Source organism: Prionailurus bengalensis, chromosome B2, assembly GCF_016509475.1.
Source record: "Prionailurus bengalensis isolate Pbe53 chromosome B2, Fcat_Pben_1.1_paternal_pri, whole genome shotgun sequence".
Lineage (NCBI taxonomy): Eukaryota > Metazoa > Chordata > Mammalia > Carnivora > Felidae > Prionailurus > Prionailurus bengalensis.
The window spans coordinates 116,637,197-116,664,423 of NC_057349.1; the positions used below are offsets into that span (position 1 = coordinate 116,637,197).

General features: G+C 35.0%; 1 protein-coding gene across 8 annotated transcripts in view; it reads left to right on the forward strand.

Moving 5' to 3' along the window:
- The window catches only part of LAMA2 (laminin subunit alpha 2), a 634,006-nt gene that overhangs the window by 311,823 nt on the left and 294,956 nt on the right, over window positions 1-27,227 (forward strand). The window lies entirely within an intron of this gene.

A 27,227-nucleotide genomic window follows, 5' to 3' on the forward strand; every position in this document is an offset into this window, starting at 1 on the left:
CAGCTGTTATCTTGATGATATTAAATATTTCTATGCATGAACATGGAATATCTTTTTTACTTAATTCTTTGATTTCTTTCATCAGAGTTGCATAGCATTTCTTGTAAATCTTGTACATATTTTGTTACCTTTGTCCCTAAGCAGTTTGAATTTTTGTGTGTGTATTGATGTAAATGATAATGTGTTTTAAACTTCAAATTCAAATTTTCATTGCTAGTGCAGAAGAAAACAATTGACTTTTGTAACATTTTCTTCTTTAGACAGACGGGATCAAATGACTTAGAAATTAAATATGTTGCTTGAGATGTGATGAGTATCTTGAAAATTCTCTACATCCTACTGAGAAACATAACCTGCATATCTCAAGGTTATGAGTAAAATGCTGCCTATGAAATCCTTACAAGGGTTGCCATCTAAAAGACTGAATAGGGCCCCAAGAGATTATTCAAGTTAGTTTTTAACTCCCTGTGAATTCATAAAGGGTTATGGACAATGTGTTAGCTATAAATCTATTCTACTATCAAAACTTCAGACTTAGACAACTTCTCTACATCTAGAAGTTTTGTTTTCAAACCCAGTAAGAAGAAATTAGAAATAATGTTTATACACTCCACGACACATGAATTTCGATGCTGAAGGATATATCTTCAGCCGAGCCCAAATATATTTCTGAGGGCTGTGTGGTGTAATAGCAAAAATGATGGAGTCATTGTAGATAATGCTGCTATAAAATTAGGGTGCATGTATCCCTTTGAATTAGTGTTTTTGTATTACTTGGGTAAATACCTAGTAGTGCAATTGCTGCATCAAGAGTGATTCTATTTTTAACTTTTTGAGGAACCTCCATACTGTTTTCCACAGTGGCTCCCACTGTGGCTGCACATCCTCACCAACACCTGTTATTTCTTGTGTTGTTGCTTTGAGCCAACCTGACAGTATGAATATGGTAATATCTCACTGTAGTTTTGCCTTATATTTCCCTGATGATCAGTGATGTTGAGCATATTTTCATGTGTCTGTTAGCCATCTGCATGTCTCCTTTGAAAAAATATCTCTTTATGTCTTCTGCCCATTTTATTTGGATTATTCAGTCTTTGAGTGTTGAGTTTGATCAGTTCTTTATATATTTTGAGTACTAATCCTTTCCTGAGTGTGTCATTTGCAAGTAGCTTCTCCCATTCTGAAAGTTGTCTTAGTTTCATTGATTGTTTCCTTTGCTGTCTAAAAGCTTATATTTTGATGAAGTCCCAATAGCCAAATATGGAAACAGCACAAGTGTCCATTAACTGATGAATGGATAAAGAAGATATGCAACGTAGGGGCACCTAGGTGGCTCAGTCAGTTAAGCATCTGACTTCGGCTTAGGTCATGATCTCGTGGTTTGTGAGTTCGAGCCCCGCGTCAGGCTCTGTACTGACATCTTGGAGCCTGGAGCCTGCTTCGGATTCTGTGTCTCCTTCTCTCTCTGCCCTTCCCCCACTTGTGCTCTGTCTATGTCTGATTTATATTTATCAAAAATTAATAAATGTATAAAAAAATTAAAAAGAACAAAGAAGATATGCAATGGAATATTACTCAGCCCTAAAAAAGAGTGGAATCCTGTCATTTGCTGTGCCATGGATGGAGCTAGAGAGTATTATGTTAAGTGAAATTTTTAGAATCTAACATTTTAGAACCTACCATTTGCTAGCTGTAAGATCTTAGAGAAATTATTTCACCTTATATCCTTTGTCACTTTAACAGTAAAACAGAGATTGTAAATGCTACTTCATAGAATTATCATGATGACTTCATTTGATAATACGTAAAATGTCTGGTATATAATAGGAGCTGGATAATTATTTACCTTTTTGTCTTCCCCTGATATTTCCAGAAAAAACAAATCATTTGATTCAGTACCCAAAATTATATAATAGATTTCAGTTGACTAAATCTAGAAGAAGTTTTGTCACTTTCCACTCTCCCCTTTTGGATTTTAAAAAGTGCCCGTAGAAGAAATGGAACCAGCAACTATAAGCAAATTGCTGCCTACTGATTTAGTATGAACAAGGACAATGATAGTTGACTATGCACTGTGCATGGCAAAAATGAACTCAGTGTATAACAGAAGTCATGAATCAGAAAGCAAATTCTATTTTACAAGTAATGAATAATCACAAAATAACTAGGAAACAGAGTTTCTGGTTAGACAACTAGTGTAATCTTCAGCTGCATTCTGTGGAATAAGCACTACTGATTGTAGAGATGGCAACTTTATTGTTTATATTTCATGAAATCTATTCTCCTTTGTTGTCATGTCAGTTTGAGGATAGAAGAATATCCTTGAGGGCAAAAACATGCCTTTCATATATTAGGGTTGCCTAGAGCATATTCTGGCACATTATATAAATATTAAGTAATCCCCACAATTAAAGTGATGTTCCTTGGAAGGAGGATGGAGACACATGGTTATCTGAATAGCCTTAAGCTACTTTTGCAATAAGTACATTTTTACTTTTCTAGAATATGTAATGAAGAATGCTATGTTACAAGTAAGTATTAATTAATGGTTGAAATACAAAAGACATTTTGTGGGGATTATGTGATAATCTACATTACAACTAGAGGTATTTATCATGATAAATGTTTCCTGGGGTTGAATCATGGAGGGATATATGAGACTCGTTTATATTCTTAATGCATATTATTATGTTATTAATATAGTGAATATTAATTTAACAAAGAGAACACTAATATAAAGTGTAATTCTTAATATTTGATTTATGATGCCTGATTTTTGTTGAACAATTAGAAAATACTTTAAAGTTATTGAAAACTTGGAGGAGGTCATAATTATCAGAAACACATAATACACCTAAACATAAATTAAGGCCTTTGTTTTAAAATTAGATTTTGGAGCAAGAAAATAAGCTAAATAATTATGTTCTTGAAATATAGGTAAGTACAAAAAGTGTGCTCTGAATACAAAATATATATTTTTAGAATCTTAAATCCATGAGTTACTTCTTTTCACATACAAATCCCAACATCTTGTTTCTGTAATCAGTTCATGTCTATTAGGTTTGTAGTTATGTCAATTGTGTGAATGCTCATGAACACCAAATCATTTGGCCAATTTTAGGAGTTTTTTGGCACTTGTATGCTCTCTTTGGGGTTAAACACAGCCTCCTTTAAGTTAGAGAAGTAACTGCCAATTAACTACCTTTGGTAAGACTATCATAGTAATACAGGGAGCTGTACGTTACATTAACCAAGAATCTTTCTCCTGTAAAATGTGCCTACAGTGTTTTCCATGGAGATCACCTGTTACCAAGTTGTGAGTAAATTCAAACCTGTCCTCATTTAAAATACTCCATTCATATTAAAACATGAGATGTTTCCTCCTTTGAAGCCAGACTGTGAAAAGATCTGATTGAGACTCTTTCAAATGTTTTTCATAGAGAAAATTAAGACAAATTTAAACAAATGTCAGTTTCTGAGAAATTGCAGGGTGTAATCTGTTCTAGAGTATCATTCACGAACAAGACAGTTTCCTACTTACGGGTTTGGGCAGTTCAGCCTGTATAACTTACAGAGGTAAGTTCTGAAGTTCAGGCATAAATGGATCCTGTGAATTTTCACAAAATATTTCTGAAAGTCCCTTGAGAAAAATAAACTCCAGCTAGTAGCCAGCAGTTTGTGCTCCAGAAGACTCCATATAAACCTGGTATAGTCAAGAAGTGTCTTTCTTACTTTTCCTCTGAGAAGTATAAAAAAGGAGGAGGTAATTGTCCCTCATAGGCCAACCAACACCATCCCAAAGCCAAATGTTCTTGGTTCATATCACCAGAATTCTAGTTTTTTTTTTTCAAAAATTAGAAATACCAAAATTTTATTCCAAAGGGTCATGATATTTTTTTTTAACATTTATTTATTTTTGAGAGAAAGAGACAGAGCATGAGTGGGAGAGGGACAGAGAGAGAGGGAGACACAGAATTGGAAGCAAGCTCTGGGCTCTGAGCTGCAGCACAGAGCCTGATGCGGGGCTTGAAGTCACAAGCAATGAGATCATGACCTGAGCTAAAGTCAGACGCTTAACTGACTGAGCCACCCAGGCACCCCTGGGTCATGATATATTTTCATGTAAGCGCAGAAACTATGAGTAATGGATCAAGGCTTAAACCACGGAAACATAACGTGTAAACTAGATTAAGACAGATAATATTCCTAAATTCATTATTGCAGATGACATTAAGAACAGCCTTGCTGTTACCACAGATGGCATAGCAATTAACTCAGTGTATCAAAACACAGCTATACTCTTATAAGTAATGTAATAATGACATTTGAAATGTTTTCTTTTTCGTGAAAAAGATTCATTTGGGCAGTGTTTTCCTCCTCTCAACTTTAAACTTCTTGATGAGAAGAACAGTATTTCATTCACTTGTGGTAAACCTCCCTTACCATGCTGCCTTAGACATAATAGCTATTCACCCATATTTACTATATTCAGTTGAATTGTATAAATCTGAGTTTAAAATGTTTGATATATATTCAAACATTTCTATATTCAGCATACTAGTACAAATTATAAAGGCTTTCTTGAAAACTGGCTAAAGCATATTTAGCTGTTAAGATTCTAGGGGAAAATGTGATTAGATGTGAGCCTCCTCCACAATATAGAATAGCTATAGGCTCCAAGATAAAATAATGATTTTCTCATTTTACAGTATGTTTATGAAATGCCTATTAAAATTATGTACTTTCTGAAAATTGGTTATAATAAAGAGATCCTGGCCATTATAAAATTTTCACCTAGTCATAGGCAAAATAAATGAGAGAATTACAGTGATTCAAATATAGAAAGCATTTAAAAAAGGGGAATTTGTACTTTTAAAACATCATAGTGTTCATTCCTCATATTCTGTGTGGAATAATATGGAAAGATAATATTTTCATTTGCAGATGCTTAAGTTTAGATACATGTTTAGGATTGTAATCATCTTTGTTAAGTACCAGTTAACATTTATTGTTGAATATTTATAGGTAACGCCACTAATTTATATATGCCTTAAGAGTAGTGATAAACTGTGTAGAGTAGTGATTTACCAATTACCCCTTCAAGAATTTCTGGTAATTTGCTAGTTTTCACAAGTTTGGGTTAAGATACCCTAATGATGCCTTAAAATCTGTATGTCAAAATATATGGGTTAAAAATAAAAAAGCACCGTTAAGTCAGCAGTGTTCAGGAATCCAAGAAGTGTGTAATCATGGAAGTGTTTGTAGTAAGAACATTAGGATTGCTATATACATATTTTATTTAATGTAAAAAAAAGAAAGAATAAAAGCATTTTAAATATTCAAGTGTAGGGGCGCCTGGGTTGCTCAGTCGCTTGGGCGTCCGACTTCGGCTCAGGTCATGATCTTGCAGTTTGTGAGTTAGAGCCCCGCGTCAGGCCCTGTGTTGACAGCTCGGAGCCTGGCGCCTGCTTCAGACTCTGTGTCTCTGTCTCTCTCTGCCTCTCCCCCACTTGTGCTCTGTGTCTCTCTATCAAAAATAAATAAAATGTAAAAAAAGAAAAAAAATTTAAATATTCAAGCATAGATTGTCACTAACCCCTTCACTTGGTGGGGTACCATTCTCCAGCTGCCCTGAGAGAATAAATTAGCATTTACAAGGTGAGAGGATTTATAGTAATAACCTCACTTGTTCATTAACTAACATATTATGAAATATTTTACTATAATTTTGCTCAGCTAAGCTGGTTTATGAGTTATATTTCCTATTTTTTTAACTAATGAAGACTCACCAAATTTAACTAATGAAAACTCACGTGTTTAATATGCATCCCTCCAAGAAAACAACTATAGTGAAGATAGTGTTGACAATGAATGTATAAGCAAAAAACAAGAAAAAACCCAATGCTTACCATAACTGTATGTAAGAGCTGTTTCCACATTCACAAAATGAAGTGCACGTAGTGACAACATCAAACCTGACATAAAGTTGGTCAATGAGTGGGAAATCATCTTGCAAAATCAGCTTTTATTATACAGAAACAATTTTGAAATCAATTGTTCCAAAAGCATCTATCATTTTGTGGCTCAAATTAATGTTAATTTATCAACCACAAATATACTTTTCTGCACTTTTGATCTAGAGAACAGAATTATCTAACCTATTTTTAAAGTCAACGCAAAGTGTCAGTAAGTTTTGAACCTTTTTGTTAAACATATTAAAATGCCACATTATTTCAAATAATTTTCAAGTACAACATAAGAACAATCATAAGAAATGTTATTATTCATATTTCAACCAGAACCTAAGATAATTGGTGGAGAGGATTGAAAATGAGTATCATTATCTAGTTTACTCCACGAATGATGTAAATCTTCCAATGGGAACCGTGTATTTTGTGTATGTGTTATATCTTTTTAAAAAAATTTTTTTATGTTTATTCATTTTTGAAGCACAGAGAGAGACAGAGAACAAGCAGGGGTGGGGCAGAGAGAGAGGGGGACACAGAATCCAAAGCAGGCTCCAGGCTCTGAGCTGTCAGCACAGAGCCTAACGCAGGGCTTGAACTCATGAACCGCGAGATCATGACCTGAGCCGAAGTCGGATGCTCAACAGACTGAGCCACCCAGGTGCCCCATGTTGTATCTTTTTTAAGCTGTGAAAACCATTAATACTAAGTATTAAAATAAATGGGACCTAGAAATAGACCTTAATATTTCAATACTCGGTAATATCTCTAACTAGTAAGCCAACATTTTTGAAAATATAAAGGCATATTAATTATGTTGCTCTTTCTAAAAAAGAGTATTACATTGTTGAGTAAAGAACAGTTTTATATAAATAATTAAATTTAAGTATCTAAAATAGTGTTTCATTTATTTCTCATACTTTTAACTATCTTTGTTTTTAACAAATATCTATTAATGTAATAGCACATTATGTAATATATAAATATATAGATATAAGTATAGATATGAGCATTTACTGTATATATGCACTCTCATATATAAAAATTTACTGATAAAATTGTAAAATTGGAAGTCTGGCAACCCCTGCTCCCAGTAACTGAGTGGTGCAGTAAAGCCAGCCCTAAGAAAAATCTATGAAATAGATGACGTTTCTCTTTCATGCATAATTAACATCATTCCAGCTGTGGCTCCTATTCTCCTGGTGGTTATCTAGGATTCTTCTAATTGCTCTTAATTATACCATTATATAGTCTTAAGTGCTCAAAATAGACACTTAAGGGAATTATCATTGTAAATTACCATTTCATGACTGATTTATGTATTCATTGACATCTACTATTTGTCAGGAACATTCTAGTCTGTGAGCAGTGAATACAACAGACAAAAACTCTGCCCTCCTAGAGCTTATATTCAAGTTAGGAAAGAGAAAAATTGATTAGGAAAGTACATGAAATGTAGTATGTTAGATGGTTATAAATGCTAAGGAGAAAAATAGAGCTTGGAGGGGAAAAGAAAGAGTGATGGCAAGTGGATGGTACTATAACTTTAGATAAAATATTCTGAGAACTGAACATAATATAGGAGCAAAGCATATGGGTATCTTGGGCAAAAGGGTTAGGGCAAGAAAAAGCAGCTACAAATGTCCTAAAACATGAGGATGCCTAGTATGTCAAAGAAACATTCAGGATGGGATGTGTGAGGGGGAGAGTAGAAGGAGATGGGGAGGTCAAAGATACTGTAGAACTTTAGGCCACTGTAATTTCTTTGCATTTTTCCACAGTGAAATGGGAGGCCATTGGGGTGTTTTGAGCACAAAAGTATAATTATCTGATTTGTATTTTAGGAAGATGCATGTGATCATTACATTGATCCCAGATTAGAAGGGGACAAGGGCAGAAATAAGGAGACCAAAGGCTTTGCGATCATTGGGTCAGCAGATAGATGGCTTAGACTAGAGTGGCAGAAGTGGAGATAATGACAGGTGATTTGGTTCTGGATATATGTATACAAAAAGCCAAAAAATATGTGTTAGTAGGGGCGCCTGGGTGGCTCAGTCGGTAAGCGTTTGACTTCAGCTCAGGTCATGATCTCACGGTTTGTGAGGTCAAGCCCCACGTCAGGCTCTGTGCTGACAGCTCAGAGCCTGGAGCCTGCTTCGGATTCTGTGTCTCCCTCTCTCTGTGCCCTTTGCCCACTCACATTCTGTCTCTGTCTCTCAAAATAGATAAGCATTAATAAATAAATAAAATAAGTAAATAAAAGATAAATATGTGTTGGTAGTTTGGCTGTGGAATATTTAAAAAAAAAAAAAAGAGACCAAGGATAGCCTCCAAGTTATGGGCCTAAACAACTGAAAGAACCGTGTTGCCATTTCCTTAGATGGAGAAGACTGAGAAGTGAAAATTTTGGATGAAGACCAAGAGTTCAGCCTTGCTGATTTATTAAGTTAAAATGCCTTTTAGACATCCAAGGGATATTAAAATGATAATGCCACATGAGTCTGAGGTTCAGAAACTGGTGGGAGGGCGGCATCTGAACTGAAGTTTAAAAAAAAAATGTTGGGGCGCCTGGGTGGCTCAGTCAGTTGAGCGTCTGACTTCGGCTCAGGTCATGATCTTGCGGTCTGTGAGTTTGAGCCCCACATTGGGCTCTGTGCTGACAGCTCAGAACCTGGAGCCTGCTTCGGATTCTGTGTCTCCCTCTCTCTCTGCTCCTCCCCTGCTCACACTCTGTCTCTGTCTCAAAAATAAATAAAACATTAAAAAAATAAAAAAAAATTTTAATTATGAATATAGATGTCATTTAAGCCAAAAGAGTAGATATGATAATGAAGAAAATGCATAAAGAGAGAGAAGATAGAGGTCTGGGAATTAAGTCCTGTGGCCCTCCAACACTTACAGGTTAGGGTAGTGAGGAGGAATCAGAAAGCAGACTAAGAGGAACTATCCAGAAAGATAGAAGGAAAACCAAGAGAGTGGTGTATTGAAAACCAATTAATTAAGAGGGCTCAAGTTTGTCAAATACTGTAGATGGGTCAAATAAGGTAAGGAATGAGAACTGACCATTGCATCTAGCAATGAATGCAGTTGGTGAATTTTAAAAGTGTATTTTCAGTAGAGGAGGGGGACAAAAAGTTGATTGGCGTGCTTTTATGAGAGAACAAGGAGAAAGATTTGGAGACAGCAAGCCCAGAACCCTGTTTCTAGGGAGAAAATAAGGACAAATATGCTTGTAAATGAATTCAAGTGGTGCTAGAAAGCACTAAAGTTTTCTGTTGGCCTTTATATTCTTAAAAAAATATAGAAGAGAGTTGAACTTGAAGCTGTCAGAGGAGTTTTAGAGTTTAGAGAAGAAAAAAGAAAGTATGAAATAGCATCCAGGAACATAGGAGAGAAAATGGACCAGGAGCATTTTTTTCCAATATGTCCAGCTCAGCAGATGCAGGTACAAAGAAGGTGGAGAAATGGATTTAACAGGGGTGTGGATTCGCCAAGAGAGTACAATAAAACCGGAGAGGGGCAAGGGGGTTCAGACTGTACACAAAAGGGAGATTAAAATTATTGACCATGGACTTCAATATGGTAATGGAAAAGCCTAGGAGCATAACAATTTCCCATTTTTCCCTTCTTCCAAAATGCTGTTAACATTTTAGGTATTTGTTTCATGACACTATACAAGGTATTAGAAAATATTTGGTATCCTTCAGCTCCAGATCCTAAATATCAGTAGCACTTCACCAAAATTAAAGGAACTGGGTGTAACCTTTGACTGTTTTTTTAACTGCATCATGTTTCCTTCTTCTTTGAAAGAGACTTTATTCTATATGCCACCCAAAGAAAAGCTAGCTTATATAATTTTAAAATACTTATGCAAACACAAAAAACAGACCAATAGTATAATTATTTGCTATCTCCAGTACAAAATATGTGAACAAGGGAAATATAGATTAATGTTTTGAAATTATACTTTATTGGACACAGAAGAATTCTTACCAGTCACTTAAATAGTTATCTTGTTTCTTAGGTGTATTAATAATAGTAATAACTGACCAGCAATGAAATTGATTCAATATTCAAAAAACTCCCAGTGAACAAAAGTCCAAGACCAGGTGGCTTTACAGGTGATTTCTACCAAATATGTGTTTAATTAAAAAAAATTAATGTTTATTTATATGAGAGAGAGAGAGAGAGAGAGAGAGAGAGAGAGAGAGAGAGAGAACGCAGGGGAAGGGCAGAGAGACAGAGACAGAATCTTAAGCAGGCTCCAGACTCTGAGCTGCAAGCTGTCAGCACAGAGCCTGACAGGGGCTTGAACTCATGAGCAGTGAGACCATGACCTGAGTTGATGTTGGACACTCAACCGACTGAGCTACCTAGGCACCCCCACATTTTTTCTTTTAAACTTATTTATTAAAATTCAAGTTAGTTAGCATACAGTGTGGTTTTGGCATCAGGAGTAGAACCCAGTGATTCATCACTTAACTTATAACACACAATACTTATCCCAAAAAGTAGTACCTTCCTTAATGCCCATCACCCATTTAGCCCATCTCCCCACCCACCTACCCTCTAGCAATCCCCAGCATAATCTCTGTATTTAAGAGTCTCTTATGGTTTGCCTCCCTCTCTGTTTTTATCTAATTTCCCTTCCCTTCCCATGTTCATCTGTTGTGTTTCTTAAATTCCACATACGAGTGAAATCATATATTTGACTTTCTCTCCGTGACTTACTTCGCTTAGCATGATACAGTCCAGTTCCATCCACATTATTGCAAATGACAAGATTTCATTATTTTTGATCGCTGAGTAGTAGTCCATTGTATAGATATTTCCTCTTCTTCTTTATCCATTCATCAGTCAATGGACATTTGGGCTTTTTCCATAATTTGGCTATTGTTGATAGAGCTACTATAAACATTGGGGTGCACGTGTGTGCCCCATCAAATCAGCATTTTTGTATTCTTTAGATAAATACCTAGTAGTTCAATTGCTGGGTTGTTGGGTAGTTCTATTTTTAATTTTTTGAGGAACCTCCATATTATTTTCCAGAGTGGCTATACCAGTTTGCATTCCCACCAACAGTGCAAAGGGTTCCCCTTTCTCTGCATCCTTGCCAACATCTGTTGTTTCCTAAGTTATTAATTTTAGCCATTCTAACAAGTGTGAGGTGGTATCTCATTGTGGTTTTGATTTGTATTTCCGTGATGATGAGTGGATGTTGAGCATCTTTTCATGTGTCTGTTAGTCATGCAGATGTCTTCTTTGGAAAACTCTTTTCATGTCTTCTGTGCATTTATTCACTGGATTATTTGTTTTTTGGTTGTTGAGCTTGATAAGTTCTTTATATATTTTGGATACTAACCTTTCACCCAATATGTCATTTATAAATACCTTCTCCCACTATGTCAGTTGCCTTTTAGTTTTATTGATTGTTTCCTTTGCTGGGAAGAAGTTGTTTTTTTGTTTGTTTGTTTGTTTTTGTTTTGTTTTGTTTTGTTTATCTTGATGAGGTCCCAATAGTTCACTTTTGCTTTTGTTTCGCTTGCCTCCAGAGACATGTCTAATAAGAAGTTGCTGTGGCTGAGGTCAAAGAGGTTGTTGCCTGTTTCTCCTGTAGGATTTTGATTGTTTTCTGTCTCTCACACTTAGGTCTTTCATCCATTTTGAATTTATTTTTGTGTATGGTGTAAGAAAGTGGTTCAGTTTCATTCTTCTGTTCTGCATGTCACTGTCCAGTTTTCCCAGCACCATTTGCTAAAGAGACTGTCTTTTTTCCATTGGATACTCTTTCTTGCTTTGTCTACCAAACATTTAAAGAAGAGTTAATACCTATTCTACTCAAACTATTCCAAAGAATAGAAGAGGAAAAAAAAACCTTCCAATTTCACTCTAGGAGGTCAGCATTACCCTAATACCAAAAGCAGATCAAGACACACACACACGCACACACACACACGAAGAAATGCAGGCCAATATCTCTGATAAACATAGACATAAAAATCCTCAACAAAACATTAGCAAACTTAATCCAACAACACATTAAAAAATACATTCACCATGATCAAGTGGGATTTATTCCTGGGACGCAAAGGTGGTTGGATATTTGTAAATTAACCAATATATATCAATCAAAAAGGGAAAGGATAAAAACCATATGGCCATTTGAATAAACTCAAAAAAAGCATTTGACAAAGTACAACATACATTCATAATAAAAATTCTCAACAAAGTAGGTTTCTAGGGAACATACCTCAACCTAATAAGGTCATATATGAAAAACCCACCACTAACATCATAGTCAATGGTAAAAAACGGAGAACATTTCCCCTAAGGTCAGGAACAAGACAAGGGTGTCTACTCTCACCACTTATATTCAACCTACTACTGGAAGTCCTAGCCACCACAGAGAAGAAAAAGAAATAAAAGGCATCCAAATTGGTAAGGAAGAAGCAAAATGTTTACTATTTGCCAATGATATGATACCATATATAGAAAACCCTAAAGACTCCACAAAGAAACTACTAGAACTGATAAATGAATTCAGGAAGGTAACAAGATGTAAAATCAGTAAACAGAAATCCATTGCATTCCTATACACTTATAATAAAATAGCAGAAAGAGAAATTAATAACCCCATTTACAATTGTACTAAAAATAATAAAGTACCTAGGAATAAACCTAACCAAGGAGGTGAAAGACCTGTGCTGTGAAAACTGTAAAATGTTAATGAAAGAAATTGAAGATAACATGATCAAATGGAAAGCTATTCATGCCCATGGATTGGAAGAAGTATTTTGTTAACATGTGCATACTATCCAAAGCAATCTACAGATTTAATGCAATTCCTATCAAAATAGCATTTTTCACAGAAATAGAACAAATAATCCTAAAATTTTATGGAACCACAAATCTGAATAGCCAAAGCAATGTTGGAGGTATCCCAATCCCAGATTTCAAGATATACTACCAAACTGTAGTAATCCAAACAGTATGGTACTGGAACAAAAATAGACACATAGATCAATGGAACAGAATAGAAAGCCCAGAAATAAACCCATGCTTATATGGTAAACTGATCTTTGACAAAAGAGGCAAGAATATCCAATGGGAAAAAGTCTCTTTGACAAATATGCTGGGAAAACTGAACAGCTACGCTCAAAAGAATAAAACTGGACCACTTGCTTAAACCACACACAAAAGTATACTAAAAGTGAATTAAAGACATAAATGTGAGAACTGGAGCAATAAAAATTCTACAAGAGAACACAAGTAGTAATTTCTCTAAATTGGCTAAGCATCATTTTCCTGAGGCAAAGGAAACAAAAGCCAAAACAAAAACAAAAACAAAAACAAAAACAAAAACAAAAACAAAAAAAACCTTGAGACTCCATCAAAATAAAAATCCGTGCGACAAAGGAAACAATCAACAAAACTTAAAGTCAACCTACTGAATGCAGCAGATACTTGCAAATGACACACCCAATAAAGGGTTAGAATCCAAAACATATAAAGAGCTCATACAACTCAACACCAAAAAATTCCCAAATAATCCAATTGAAAAATGGGCAGAAGACATGAACAAACATTTCTCCAATGAAGATTTACAGACAGACAGCAGGCACACGAAAAGATGTTCAACATCACTAATCATCAGGGAAATGCAAGTGAAAACCACAATGAGATATCACCACATATCTGCCAGATGGCTAAAATTAAAAACACAAGAACCAACAAGTATTGGCAAGAATGTGGAGAAAAAGGAACCCTTGTGCATGGTTGGTGGGAATGCAGACTGGTGCAGCCACTGTGGAAAACAGTATGGAGGTTCCTCAAAATATTAAAAATAGAATTATCATGTGCTCCACTAATTCCACTACTGAGCCTTTATTTACCCAAATAACATAAAATACTAATTTGAAATAATATATGGATCCTTATGTTTATTGCAGCATTCTCTACAATAGCCAAGATATGGCAGCAACTCAGATATCCATTGATAGATGAATGGATAAAGAAGATATGGTGTGTGTACAATGGAATATTACTCAGCCCCCAAAAAGGATGGAATCTCGCCATTTGCAGCGACATAGATAGAACTAGAGAGTATAATGCTAAATGAAATATGTCAGTCAGAGAAAAAAATACTACATGATTTCACTCATATGTGGAATTTAAGAAACAAAAGAAAAAAAGAGACAAACCAAGAAACAGACTTTAACTATGAAGAACAAACTGTCGTCAGAGGGGACGTCAGTAGGAGGATGGGTGAGACGGGGGAAGGGGGTTAAGAGTACGTTTATCACAATGAGCACAGAATAACGTATAGAATTTTTGAATTACAGTATTGTATACCCAAAACTAATATAACAGTATTAACTCTACTGGAATTAAAATAAAATTTAAAGTAAATAAAATGGTAAAATATTAATAATAGTAATAACTGAAGTGTATTGAGCATTGATATGTACATCTGGAATATATTAAGTATTCACATATATACCTGGAGCAGTGGTAATTGTTTTACTTGAACTATCTGATTTGATCTTCACACAGTGCTCTGAAGTCTGTATTATAATTATTCCTATTATATAGCAAAGTGCAAAAATGTGCTTAGTAGTGGGAGAATGAAGGGATATTTTGCAGTATTGTAGTATGGCTGTACATTTTTTATCTGTGTATGTTGACATTGAATACTTTCACGCTGCTAAGGCAACACTGTAGAACGCACCTTTTATTTCCAGGCATAAACACACTTTATTCCTTTGTCCCATAGTTCTTGAAACTGCTCATGCACTTCCTTCCTCTTTCCTTTTACACTGATGATTTATAATGAGAGCTTAGACTTTTCCTTTTTGTTTTTTTAACAAAAAGCAAGCCAATGGAAGATATGCCCTCTAAAATATTGTTTAGTGCATCTTACACATAAAATGATTCAGTTGGTTAAGGAATATTTTCAGATTCTGAAGTGCCACGTTATTAGATATTAGCAACATTTACTTATATATGAATAGATACCATCTGCCTCTATTATAGTTACCATCGCTATATCAATACAATATATGTGGAATTCCAAATACATTGTACAAAAATGATATAGAAGGAACAGTGGTCATCAAGATCCCCTTGATTGAAACTGCATCATACAACGTTATTTCCTTTCAGCTCAATAACCTGAGAAATATAGCTGTCTATTTAAAGAAGACATTTTCTTGTTTGGCAGAATATTATGATCTCAGAGCATATGTACAATATGGTCTTAATTTGTGTCTATCTGTGCTAGGCTTAGAAAAGTCACTCTAAGTTTTACTTAATTTATTTTGGAGTTTAACTCTTACTTTTGACATGATTTATATTCTAAGGAGAGCTCAGCTTCTTCCTGCTTGAAATTCAGCAAAATGACACTGGATACGTAGACCAAGTATATGCTCCTATTATAGCTGTGTCTGCTATAGGGCCACAGTTCTTTTGTTTGAACTGCCAAAGTTTTCAGTGTAAGCCTTCCTTTTCTGGCTGTTATGATTTAATCCGCTAACTTCTCTCACTCCATTAAAAACTGTGCAGTCATCCTGTATCTTAGAACAAAATCTGCAAGTTTCTTTTTCTTTTCCCCTATTTCCCCTAGCTGAAATATTTTGTTTTTATTATTTCAAAATTATTATCACAGCAACTGATTACAAATTGCAAATCTGGGTCTGTTTGCAGAGTGGGTAGGTAGTGACCCCTTAGGAATTCCTTTACATTGATATATGTGGGAGGCTTAATACTGATACCTCTAAGTATGTCCACATCCTAATCTCCAGAACCTGTAAATGGTTGCTTTACATAGCAAAAAAGGACTTTGCAAATATGATTAGTTTTAAGGACATGGAGATGGGGAGAGTATCTTGGACTGTCCAGGTGGGCCCAATTAAATCACATAAGGCCTTAAAAGAAGAAGAGGAAGGCAGAAAAGGGGATCAGAGTGATGTGACAGTGGAGGAAGAAGAAACTTGAAGCATGAGAGGGACTCTCTCCATCATCATTGTCTTTGAAGATGGAGAGGCCCATGAGCCAAGAAATGATGAGCTCTAGAATCTAGGAATGGGAATTGGCCAATAGCCAGCAAAGAAATGGGACCATCCGTTCTACAGCTGTTAAGAACTGAATCTGCCCACAATCTGAGAGAGCCAGGAAATGGATTCTCCCCTAGAGCCTCCAGAAACAAGTGTAGCCCTGCTGATACCAGGAATTTAGACATTGTACCCCAGTGAGGCCCATGTTGGAGTCTTACCCACAGAACTGTGAGATAATAATTTTGTGTTGCTTCCAGCTGCTAAGGGTGTTATGAAAGCAACAAGAAACTAATACAGTATAGATGGATACTCGTATCTATGGACAGAAGGAAGTGGGAGTTATGTTTGACAAGAACAGGAGGAAATAATGGGATGAAAAAGATCAATAGAGAAGATGTCATGGGGTTTGTCCCCTTTCTCCTATCGCTTTCTTGTAGGACCTTGAGAAACTTGTTTGAAGCCTTACTTCAATAGAGAAAAAGGTGGAGGGCTAGAAGTGAGGGAGATATTTTTATGAAAGACGTTATGAGACAGATTGTGGCACAGAGTGGAGGAAAGCCCACTCTCTCTCATCTGACTGAGGGCCAAAGGCAGCTTTGCATGAAGCTGGGTTCTCACTCTGGGTACTGGCAGTTAAGTAATGAAAAGATCAATAGCGATATCGATATATATGTATATTTTTTTAAAGAGAGAGAGAAAGTAGGGGAGGGGTGCAGGGAGAGGGAAAGAGAGACTCTTAAGCAGGCTCCATGCTCAGTGCAGAGCCAACATGGGGCTCAACTTCATGATTGTGAGAACATGACCTGAGTCGAAATCAAGAGTCAGATGCTTAACTGACTGAGCCACCCAGGCACCCCTGAAGAGATGTATTAATGAAGGACTAAAATAGAATTGCTTTGGAGATGTAAAGGGGCCTAAGAACTATCCTTGTTGGACATCGGTGTCAGGGAGATTTCATTTCTGTCCACAGACTTGTGAGGCCTGGGAGTATGTGCATGATGTTAAAAAGACTATCATTAGAATAGCCTCAAGATATTAATGTCCAAATATTCAGCCATTTTGAATGATGTATACATAAGGCTACAAATAAAAACCCAAAAAGTGAATCATTCATCATAATAATTCTACCAGTCCAGCTATTTGTTATATAGAAGGCCCTTAGTGGACTCCTGGTCTTGCTGACTTTTATGAGTTTTTCATTTATATCACAGAGTCAGTATGTTCAAAGTATAACAAAAAGTAAGTTGAAAGAAGAATGTATAGTGGTATTTCTTCTTCATGCACACGTTATACAGATCTTCCTCGACTTAGGATGGGCATATATCCCGGAAACCCATTGTGAATTGAATGTATCTTAGGTCAAATATGCACTGAATACTCCTAACCTATGGGAAATGGTAGCTTAGCCTAGCCTCCCTAAAACATGTTTACAACACTTCCATTCGCCTACCGTTAGGCAAAATAATCTAACACAAAGCCTACTTTATACTGAAGTGTTGAATATGTTATGAAATTTACTGAATAAAAATGAAAGTGAAAACCAGAATGGCTGCATGAGTACAACATGGTTGTAAGTGTCTTGGTCGTTCACCCCTGTGATCATGTGGCTTACTGGTGGCTTACTGGGATCTGTGACTCACTGTTGTTGCCCAGCATCATGAGACGGCATCGTACCACATATCACTAGCCCAGAAAAAGATCGAAATTCGAACAGTGAAGTGCAGTTTCTACTGAATGCATAGCCCTTTTGCATCATCATAAAGTCAAAAAACTGTTATGTCGAACCATCACAAATTGGAGAACATCTGTGTTGGAGCTATTTTTTGTAGTAGGCACTCCGTTGATATGGATATAGTTTAAATTGGATAAGAAGACTTTAGTAAGGCAGCAAACTGTTTATTTAAGAGGGTAAATTTAGAAAAGAATTAGGAAATCAAAACTGCATATTTAAAATTAAGCCATATCGGGGCACCTAGGTGGCTCAGTCAGTTAAGTGTCCAACTTCAGCTCAGGTCATGATCTCAATAGTTCATGGGTTCAAGTCCCGTGTCGGGCTCTGTGCTGGCAGCTCAGAACCTGGAGCCTGCTTCAGATTCTGTGCCTCCCTCTTTCTCTGCTCCTCCCCTGCTTGTGCTCTGTCTCTGTCTGTCAAAAATAGACATTAAAAATAAAAATAAAAATAAAATTAAGCCATATTGATGTGAATAAGTCAAAATTCTTATGCTTATTGTTAATTGTATGTACTTTCATGGTATTTAAGAAACTCAATTGCATGGAATATATTTTAAACATTCAATCATTAAACCATCTAGGTCGTATACTAGGAAGCATAAAACTAATCAGTAACTCTGAGTCTTTATGAAACTGTACGCACATAGGAAAAAACTTGTCAATGGACTCAACTGAATTCATCTCAGTAGCATACTACAAATTGTGACCTATGTATTTGAGTTAATTAAATGCAGTAAATTGAGTCTTACCTTACTCTAGTTTATTTTAGGTATAAATGTATATGAAAGAACTGGAACGTAAAATCTTAAACGTATCTCTGAAATGTTAAAATGATAATTTCCTGATTTTAACCTTTACAAAAACTTATTAATGCACCTCAGAATGTTTTATAGTCACTATGGAATGCTCACATTGACATGAATGACAAGCAAGAAAATTCCAGGGACTGGGAAGTTTAGAACCAACTGAACTAGAATAAAACAATAGACGTTTCGGTGTATCGAGTTTGTCGACAAAAAGAATGGGTTCTTCCCAATTATTATGGTAGTAGTGCATCCATAGTTTTGGGCTGTTTCACTTTGCTTTTATCAAGCTCCAATGAGGTAGGGGCCAATGAGCTTTAACCAGATGACTCGAAGATCCTTTGTGTTCTTGCTTTCTCCCCTGATTTGCTGTGTATGTGAGCGCCTCTCCAAAAGAGCAAGCTTTGCTTCTTCTTCTTCTTTTTCATCTATTGACAAAGCTACCAGGCTTTACTATCTTCATCTTCAAAAAAAAAAAAAAAAGGATTTATATTTTTGTAATAGAAATACATGATTTTCTTTGCTATATCCTTAGCTTTGTACCTGCTTTTAACAGGGCCAACCTTGACACCAGGCCATATGTAAAAATATACTTATTAAATTACCTAATAATAATAAAATCATAACAGAATTTTATTTGGTCAAGAAAAATGATCACATTTTCTTGAATGTCAGATGTATAACAGTAAGATATTAGAAAAAGTTAATAAATGATTAATGTGTTTGCCTGATGATTATGATACACATTAACATTTCTTCAATTCTCATTAGCTAAATATAATGTAATTCCAAAAATGTCTATTGTGGCATTAATTTGTTAAAAATTTATTAGGCAAATTACCTTGCAGAAAGAATGCTTTTCTTGGATATTCTTCCTCATTTTAAACCTTTAATATATTTAAAATATATTGCCGGATTTGATCACTTTTTAGAAAAATAGTGAAACTCCTTGATTGTTTGGGTTAAGTACTTGATTCTTTTGAAAACTTACTTGATTCTTAATTTATTATTTTAAATAAGTACATCACATGATTAAACAGGGAGGGATCTTTTCTGATTAGTGTATTTTCTTAGAATTAGTTGCTAATTAGAAATTCTCCTAAATTTGTCTTATAGCTACAAAACTATTCATATCATTAGTTTTCCCCAGTGCTTCTTTGTTATAATTGAAAATTATGATAGTATATCATGAATTTCCTCTGGCATTTGAATATTTATATTACTTGTTACTTCTTTACTGATATGCAAGCAAGCAACTGTAGTAGTAATAGACTTTAATACATTACTCAATCTCTGAAATGTTAAGGAAAGAGCAGGTAAACATTTAACAAAGAAATTGTACTAAAGATTAAAAAATAAATAATAGTACTCTCTTGATTTTATATTTATAAACAGGACCTATGCCAATGGAATACTTTAAAAATTAGTGTCATGAGAGGCCAGATATACACATTCAGGCACATACACACTTTTCAAAAATTCTAAAACCAGAAAATATTCAGTTTTCATTACGTGACCATGGTGTGCTCAGTTATAAATTAAAAATAATAAATTAAAAGAGCACTTAAAACCTTAAGAACATGCTATAAAATAACTATTCTGGCCCCAAGAAATTAAAGTCACAATTTTAATTCTGAAAACAAAGTATTATAAAATAAACCTGATGTAAAGCAAAAGCAGTATTCAAGAGTAAATCTAAAGTCCTAAATGCTTTCATTATAAAGTGAAAAGAGGAGGAAAAGGAAAAATAAATTAAGTAGAAATATTCTGTCTCCCCCTACACCCTGCCTGAGGAAAATTATTTTATTCTATTCATCTCTAGATCTTTGAAATTTAACCATTTTTAGAATATGGATTATATATTCAATAAAGGTTTAGTGAATGAATGAATGAATGAATGAATGAAACCAAAAAAAGAAATTTGACTCAGGAAAGCATAATGCAGATCGTTTGAGAAAAGCAAAGCTATAGAACAGCATAGCCTTTGACTGGAAGTGGCTGAACTTATTAAACTAACCAAGGTATTTAAACCAATTGGAGAAAATTAAGATCTAAGAATTTTCCAGTTACCTATTGCTGAGTGACAGACCACCTCAAACTAAATAGTGTGTGTCAACTATTTTAATGCCTACCAATGTTGTCATAAGGAATCGGGACAGGGCACTGCAGGATAGGTACTCTTTACTCCATGATATCTTGGGGCCTAGCAGAGCACACTTGAGTAGTTGTGGGGAGTTGAATGACTGGAGGCTTCTTCATGTATGTGTTCAGTGCCTGGAATATAATAACCCAAAGGTTGGACTTCCCTGAGACAGACAACCAGTTTTCCCATGCATGAACAATACATGTAGTTTGGGCTTCCTCTAAGCATGGTGGCCTCTGGGTATTTTGACTTCCATCAAGGCTGTATGGGACCCCACTAGAAAATGTACCTGGAAAACAAGGCAAAAGCTCAATGTTTTTTTATGACCTCACCTCAGAAGTTGCAGGTTAAAGCAGTCACAAACCTACCCAGATTTAAGAGAGGGGACAAAGACCCCAAATAATGTGTCACCTTGTTTTAAAACCATTATAACAAAATAAAATAGAACAGAAAACATGTTGTTCCAAGCAATAGTATCTACAAACCTATGAAGAGACATGGGAGTGAAAGCCAACACTCAGAATCTCTGCCATTATTTGCAATTTGGGCTTGGGCAGATTGTAGGTATTCTCTGGCCCTATGTTTTCTTAATGATAAAATAAGTGCTTTGGGTCTAAAGGAAAGTTTAAGTCTTTTGACAAGTGAGGAAATAAATGAAGTTAGTAAGATTTTCTGTCCATTTCTTTATACATGACTGCTTTCAGAAATACTGCTGTAGACTCTAAAGTGATGGAAGGTTGTTTATATTATCGAACTACTGCTTATTTATTGAATAAATGACTACTCAACATCAGATGGTGATGCATGTAGGTTTTTTATTACACACTTTTAGTGAATTTCTAAGAAATAGCTAATATTTGAAAACGTATCATTTCTAAGCATTACATGAGTAGCCTAAATGATTTGATTAAGGAGATAAAGGTCAATATTTTTATGTCTCAGCAGTTTGAGCATGGATTAACTCACAGAAATGGTTTTCTTCTGCCTCAGTGGAAGGAAAAGTTGCTGGTGTATGGACCCAAAAGCTTTTGAAGTTTTGCTATTGTCATTACAAAGTACACAAGCTACTACCCACTTAATTGGAAATATTTTACATTAGTTTAATAGCCGGAGATAGCCTTCTGTTTTAACTGATAACACAAGTTTTATGCTTTTCCACATACCAAGACATAAATGGCAGCTCAATGAGAAAAATTGATGAAGAGCTTGAAAATTAATGAGACATAAAGCTTTTGACTCTGACCTTGAGATGCAGTTTGGTATTTATGATGTTAAATTACTTGCCTTCTTTTTAAATAGAGAAACAGCTGGTCTGTGTGGGAGGGATGTTCAGTTATGACTGAGAAGAAAAAGAAACAGAAATCTAAAAAACTTCAGAAATAGTATATAAATTATATACGTACTACAAAATTCAATGCAGTATGTTAAAATTCACAGAATGCATAGATGTTGCCCCTCCCCTATCCCACCAAGAAGTATGCAGTTGTGTTGATGTAAAGTCCGTGAAGAAAATAAGTGGCCAAAGCTGCATAAATATTTCACCCCCATGAGAGTGTGAGAAAGTGTGCGTTTCATGTTGTGATTGATAGGATTGCTTTTATGCCCCTTTTTGAACTCTTAGCAGGAACTTTGGAGTGTCCTGAGGGTCTGTCTGCCTTTATATGGCAGGAACTCTGTTTTCTTAGAAAATAGTAAAGAATACTGTTTGTACTCCCTTTTTTAAATAAAAGGGTACCTACAGTTTATGGGAATAGAGGAACTTAGTAGAAAAATTGCCAACTTTCTTATATAGATTATAAGAAATTCTCAGGTTTATTTTGAAATTTTCACCATTGGTTTTCTTTGACTTATAGTTTTATTTTCATTCTGTCTTTTTTTTTTTTTTGCTTTTTAGTTTTATTGTTTTTAGTTAGGGAAACCATAATCTGACCTGCTTTTCATAACTGTCTGATGAAAGTTGTAGATGTTGGTGAGGATATTTTATTCTAATGATATATCTACTGAAAACATAAAGGAGAAAAGGGAAGGCAAATCTAAAATACCATGTAATATAATTACTTCAGCCTAATAATTTCTGCATATTAGAGAGTTTCCCAACTGAAGCAGGAAGTCTGGAACTTTTAGTTGAAATTGTATGATCTGACAGGCACCAGATTTCTATTGTCATTAAAGTTAAGGAATTTTAGAACTAAAGGTGTCAGATAATAAAAGTGTGAGTATATGTAGTCTCCAAAATGTGTTAATAAATGTTACATTATATAAATCTCAGAATAACACAGTAAAATAAGGAGGAAATTTTCCACAGTAGAGATGATGATTTTTAAAACTTAGATAAATATTTGCTCAAAGTCAGACTTCCATGAGATTTGCATGAACCGAGACATCATGTCAGCTCTCTTTACTTCCACATTCTATACTCTGGTTTTGGCTTCACTCTTAAGAAACAAATACTTTTAAAATTACACATGTGGTTTGTGCAAGGCGGGCTAGCACTCAGGTCTGACTCCCTTTTTCACTGTATTTTCCCAATATCACTCATCCAGAGACCCCTAATAAATATATTTTAAAGCATTCTTCATAAAACACACTTTCTAATTGGTTACCAGAAACATTTTGCAGGTGCTTAAATCACAAATATTTTACTTCACTCGTATATTCCAGATAACAATGCAGATGCTATTAGTCATTCCATCTGATAAAATTGATTTAAGAATAAATACTATCAGGGCATCTGGACTGCTCAGTTGATTAAGCTTCTGAGTCTTGATTTCAGCTCAGGTCATGATCCCAGAGTGATGAAATCAACACCTGTATGGGTGGAGCCTGGTTAGAATCCTCTCTCTCTCTCCCTCTCTCTCTCCCTCTCCCTCCCCCCTTCATGTGCTCATATGCACTATCTCAAATAAAAAATAATAATAAATAATATCAAAATCATAGCTATCATGTATTTTGGGGCTCGTATTTTCTCTATTTCTACATTTCTGTCTTAGTAGAATATATACACACACATATGTATCTGACTCATTTTACACAAATGGCAGATACACACATGGTAATGGATAAAGATTTTATTTCAGTGGGTGGGTGGGTGGGTATGGTGTAGGTTTGCTTTGTTTGATTGGTTGGTTAATTGTTTTGTGTTGAATGGATGCACCCAAGTTTGTTCAGCTGTCATAAAAGAGATTAAACATTGACTTTGGTGCTAGACTTTGAGTTTCAAATTCTGGTTTCACTACTTAACAGCTTTACAACCCCACAAAAGTAATGAAATCACTTCAGTTTTTTCAGCTTTAAAATTAATGTCATGATCATAATAATGTGTTACCCTTATTAATATGTCTATTAGTAATCACTATTGATGAACATTAGTCTATTTTTAATATTTCTCTACAACCACTGTTGCAGTGAATAATCATTTACCTACTATATCATATATGAGAAAGTATAGCTGTTAGATAAATTTCAAGAGGTAAAAATTGTTATATTGAAATGGATATGCATTTGTAATTTAAATACACATTGCCAGACTGACCCCACAGATTTTGTACATACTACCATAAAGACATGAAAGTTCTTGTTTCCCTAATTCCCTCACTCATAGAGTATGTTATCAAACTTTTAGATATTTATAACTCTGATGAGGGAAAATAGTACTTTAGAAAAGTTTACTTTGTTTTATTATTATTAGTGAATAGAGTATGTTTTCATCTTTCAGGAACGATAGTATTCTCTTTTCTACACAAGTACTTAGACTCAAATTAGCAAACCTATTTTGAACTTGCTTCCAGAATAATTAGGAGGGAATATGAAATAATGTTTCAAGAAATTCTGAATGCCTGGTATAGAACATGGAGAATAGGTTTTACATAGTTCCTCCCCTGAATTTTTTTATAAAAACCCTTCAAGGTAGGTATTTTCATTCTCTTTTGACATAATACAATGTAAACTTCAGAATTAAATTAATTTGTCCAAAGTCACACAGTAAATATATGGACTAAGATTAGAGAATAGGTCAGTCTTATTCTGAAGCACATGATCTTTGCATTCTAGAGAATGCACAATGAGAATGTGTGTGTGTGTGTGTGTGTGTGTGTGTGTGTGTGTGTGCATGCGTGCATGTGTACATGTTTGAGAAACAAAGAGTCTTGAGGGGGAATATTTTAAAAATTAAACATAAATCAAGAATTAATCTTAATATCACTAAAGTGACAATGTGGTTGTGGGCAACTTAACCTCTTAGAGCCTCAGCTTCTTCATGTCTACAATATAATAACAGTAATCATAAATCTACATGCTAAGATTTTTTGAGATTAAATAAAATGATGCAAGAAGTGCTATTTAAATTCTAAAGTTCCAGATAAATAGTAACTCAATTATGTATGGCTCAGTAACTGGATCCCCTTAATTTTTGAGATGTACCGTATTTATATGTTATCTATATCTTGCTAAAAAAAAGTGCAAATGTTTTTATTTTCAAATGTAAAAAATCCAGATCATACTGATGTGTCACCATAGTATGGTGGTAGTGGGAAAATCTTGCTCCGAATAGTTACAAAATTTTGGAGATTGTTTTCCATAATCACGACAATAACAAAACAATGATAGCAGCTAACCTTTATTAAACATTTATAAAGTGTCGAGCACTATTCTAGATTATTCACTTGAGCTCTCACAATGACCCTATGAGGCATTTATTGCTTCATCCTTTACATTTTCCAGATGCAGACTTGATAAAAAGAGAGATTAAGTAATCTGCTCTAGTTCACACAGCTAATAAGTAATAATATTCCCTGCTACCTCAAGAAGTCTAGTTCTAGAACCCATATACTCTTTTCCACTATGCCATTGCAAATCCCTAATGATGTCTATACAAGTAGTTTTCTCTTAATGAAATGTGTTGTTTGTCCTCTAAATGTATTATTTCTAAAATCACACAGCAAGGAGCTGGTGTATATAAAAGTAATTACTATTCTGATATTCTACAATACAAATTGAAAAGGGTTACTGTGATATTTAATTAACCAACTGTTAGTAAATTAGCTGCAAAATTTCGCATGGTGGAATTGCAAATTGCCCATTGATATCAGATCTAGTCCAACCTCTTGTCAGATGTGTCCATTCCTTCTTTATCATCCCAGGCAGATGGACCTCTATTCATATGTCTTTAAGGATACGGACACTCTACAAAACTCATTCCATTTTCAACAGTTCTAGATATCAGAAGTTAATTTTTATGCTGGATCAAGAAATACTCCCTACTTCCTTTAGGTAGACTCCATTTTTATGCAACAAAGAGAGCAAAGTTTCTTTTTATTATACATGATAGACCTTTAGATATTTGAATAAAATAATCATGTTTTTCCTATGGCTTTTATTCTTTAAGGTTAAATATCCCCATTACCTTTCTGAACCTTTTGTTGTGCTTTTAGAGCCGTCAGCATCCTGGTCACACCTTCCCGCTGACCTCTAATTTGTTAACTCTTCTCTTAAATAGTGGTGTCAAGGATGTGCTCTGACTAGCGATGATTGCGGTGGGATCATTGCTCCCTTTAATCTGTATGCTATGTGTCTTTTTAACACAGAGAGTACATTGTTTGCCAATATATCAGAACATATTGAAAATGTATTTGTAACTTATAAAATATGTATTAGTGGCTGCTGGAATTTACACTATTATCTTAGCATATAGAATCTGGTGAAAAGCGATGACATATAGTTGCTTTATGTGTGTAAATGTCTAAATGACTTAAATATTGATTTTTCCTTTCAGCTGCAGATCAGACTTCCCACATGCTAAAGGGCCTTATTTTAAAATAAATGCACTTATAGTTTGCCAGTCAGCAGTACAGTAAGTTGTTGCAGTAAGCTCAAATCACCAAAAAACTCAAATAGACATATTTCCCTTGGTCTGTTTTTAGTACTGACAAAGATAAGAATAGAGAAACCAATAAAGGCCTATTCTAATAACAACTACAAGCTATCTCATGGGGGTAGTACAAATTTTTTGTACCAGTTTTTTATATCTTCTCCGACTATAATACATTGAAATGATATATGGTGTTGAATTTGATGAAAGTTCAGCACATATTTACACAATATCTACTATCTGTAAGATACTTATGCAAAGTACCATAGGGAAACATTAAAACATGGACAAGATCTGCCAACACTGTGGTCTCTTCCAGAAATGCTATGATTTTAAAGCGCATTTAGGGGCGCCTGGGTGGCGCAGTCGGTTAAGCGTCCGACTTCAGCCAGGTCACGATCTCGCGGTCCGTGAGTTCGAGCCCCGCGTCAGGCTCTGGGCTGATGGCTCGGAGCCTGGAGCCTGTTTCCCATTCTGTGTCTCCCTCTCTCTCTGCCCCTCCCCCGTTCATGCTCTGTCTCTCTCTGTCCCAAAAATAAATAAAAAACGTTGAAAAAAAAATTAAAAAAAAAATAAAGTGCATTTAGAATCATGAAATAAATATCATTATGGTTAAGTTTTTAGAGTGAAGTGTGTATGTATTAATTTTGAAAGTTATTTTTATTA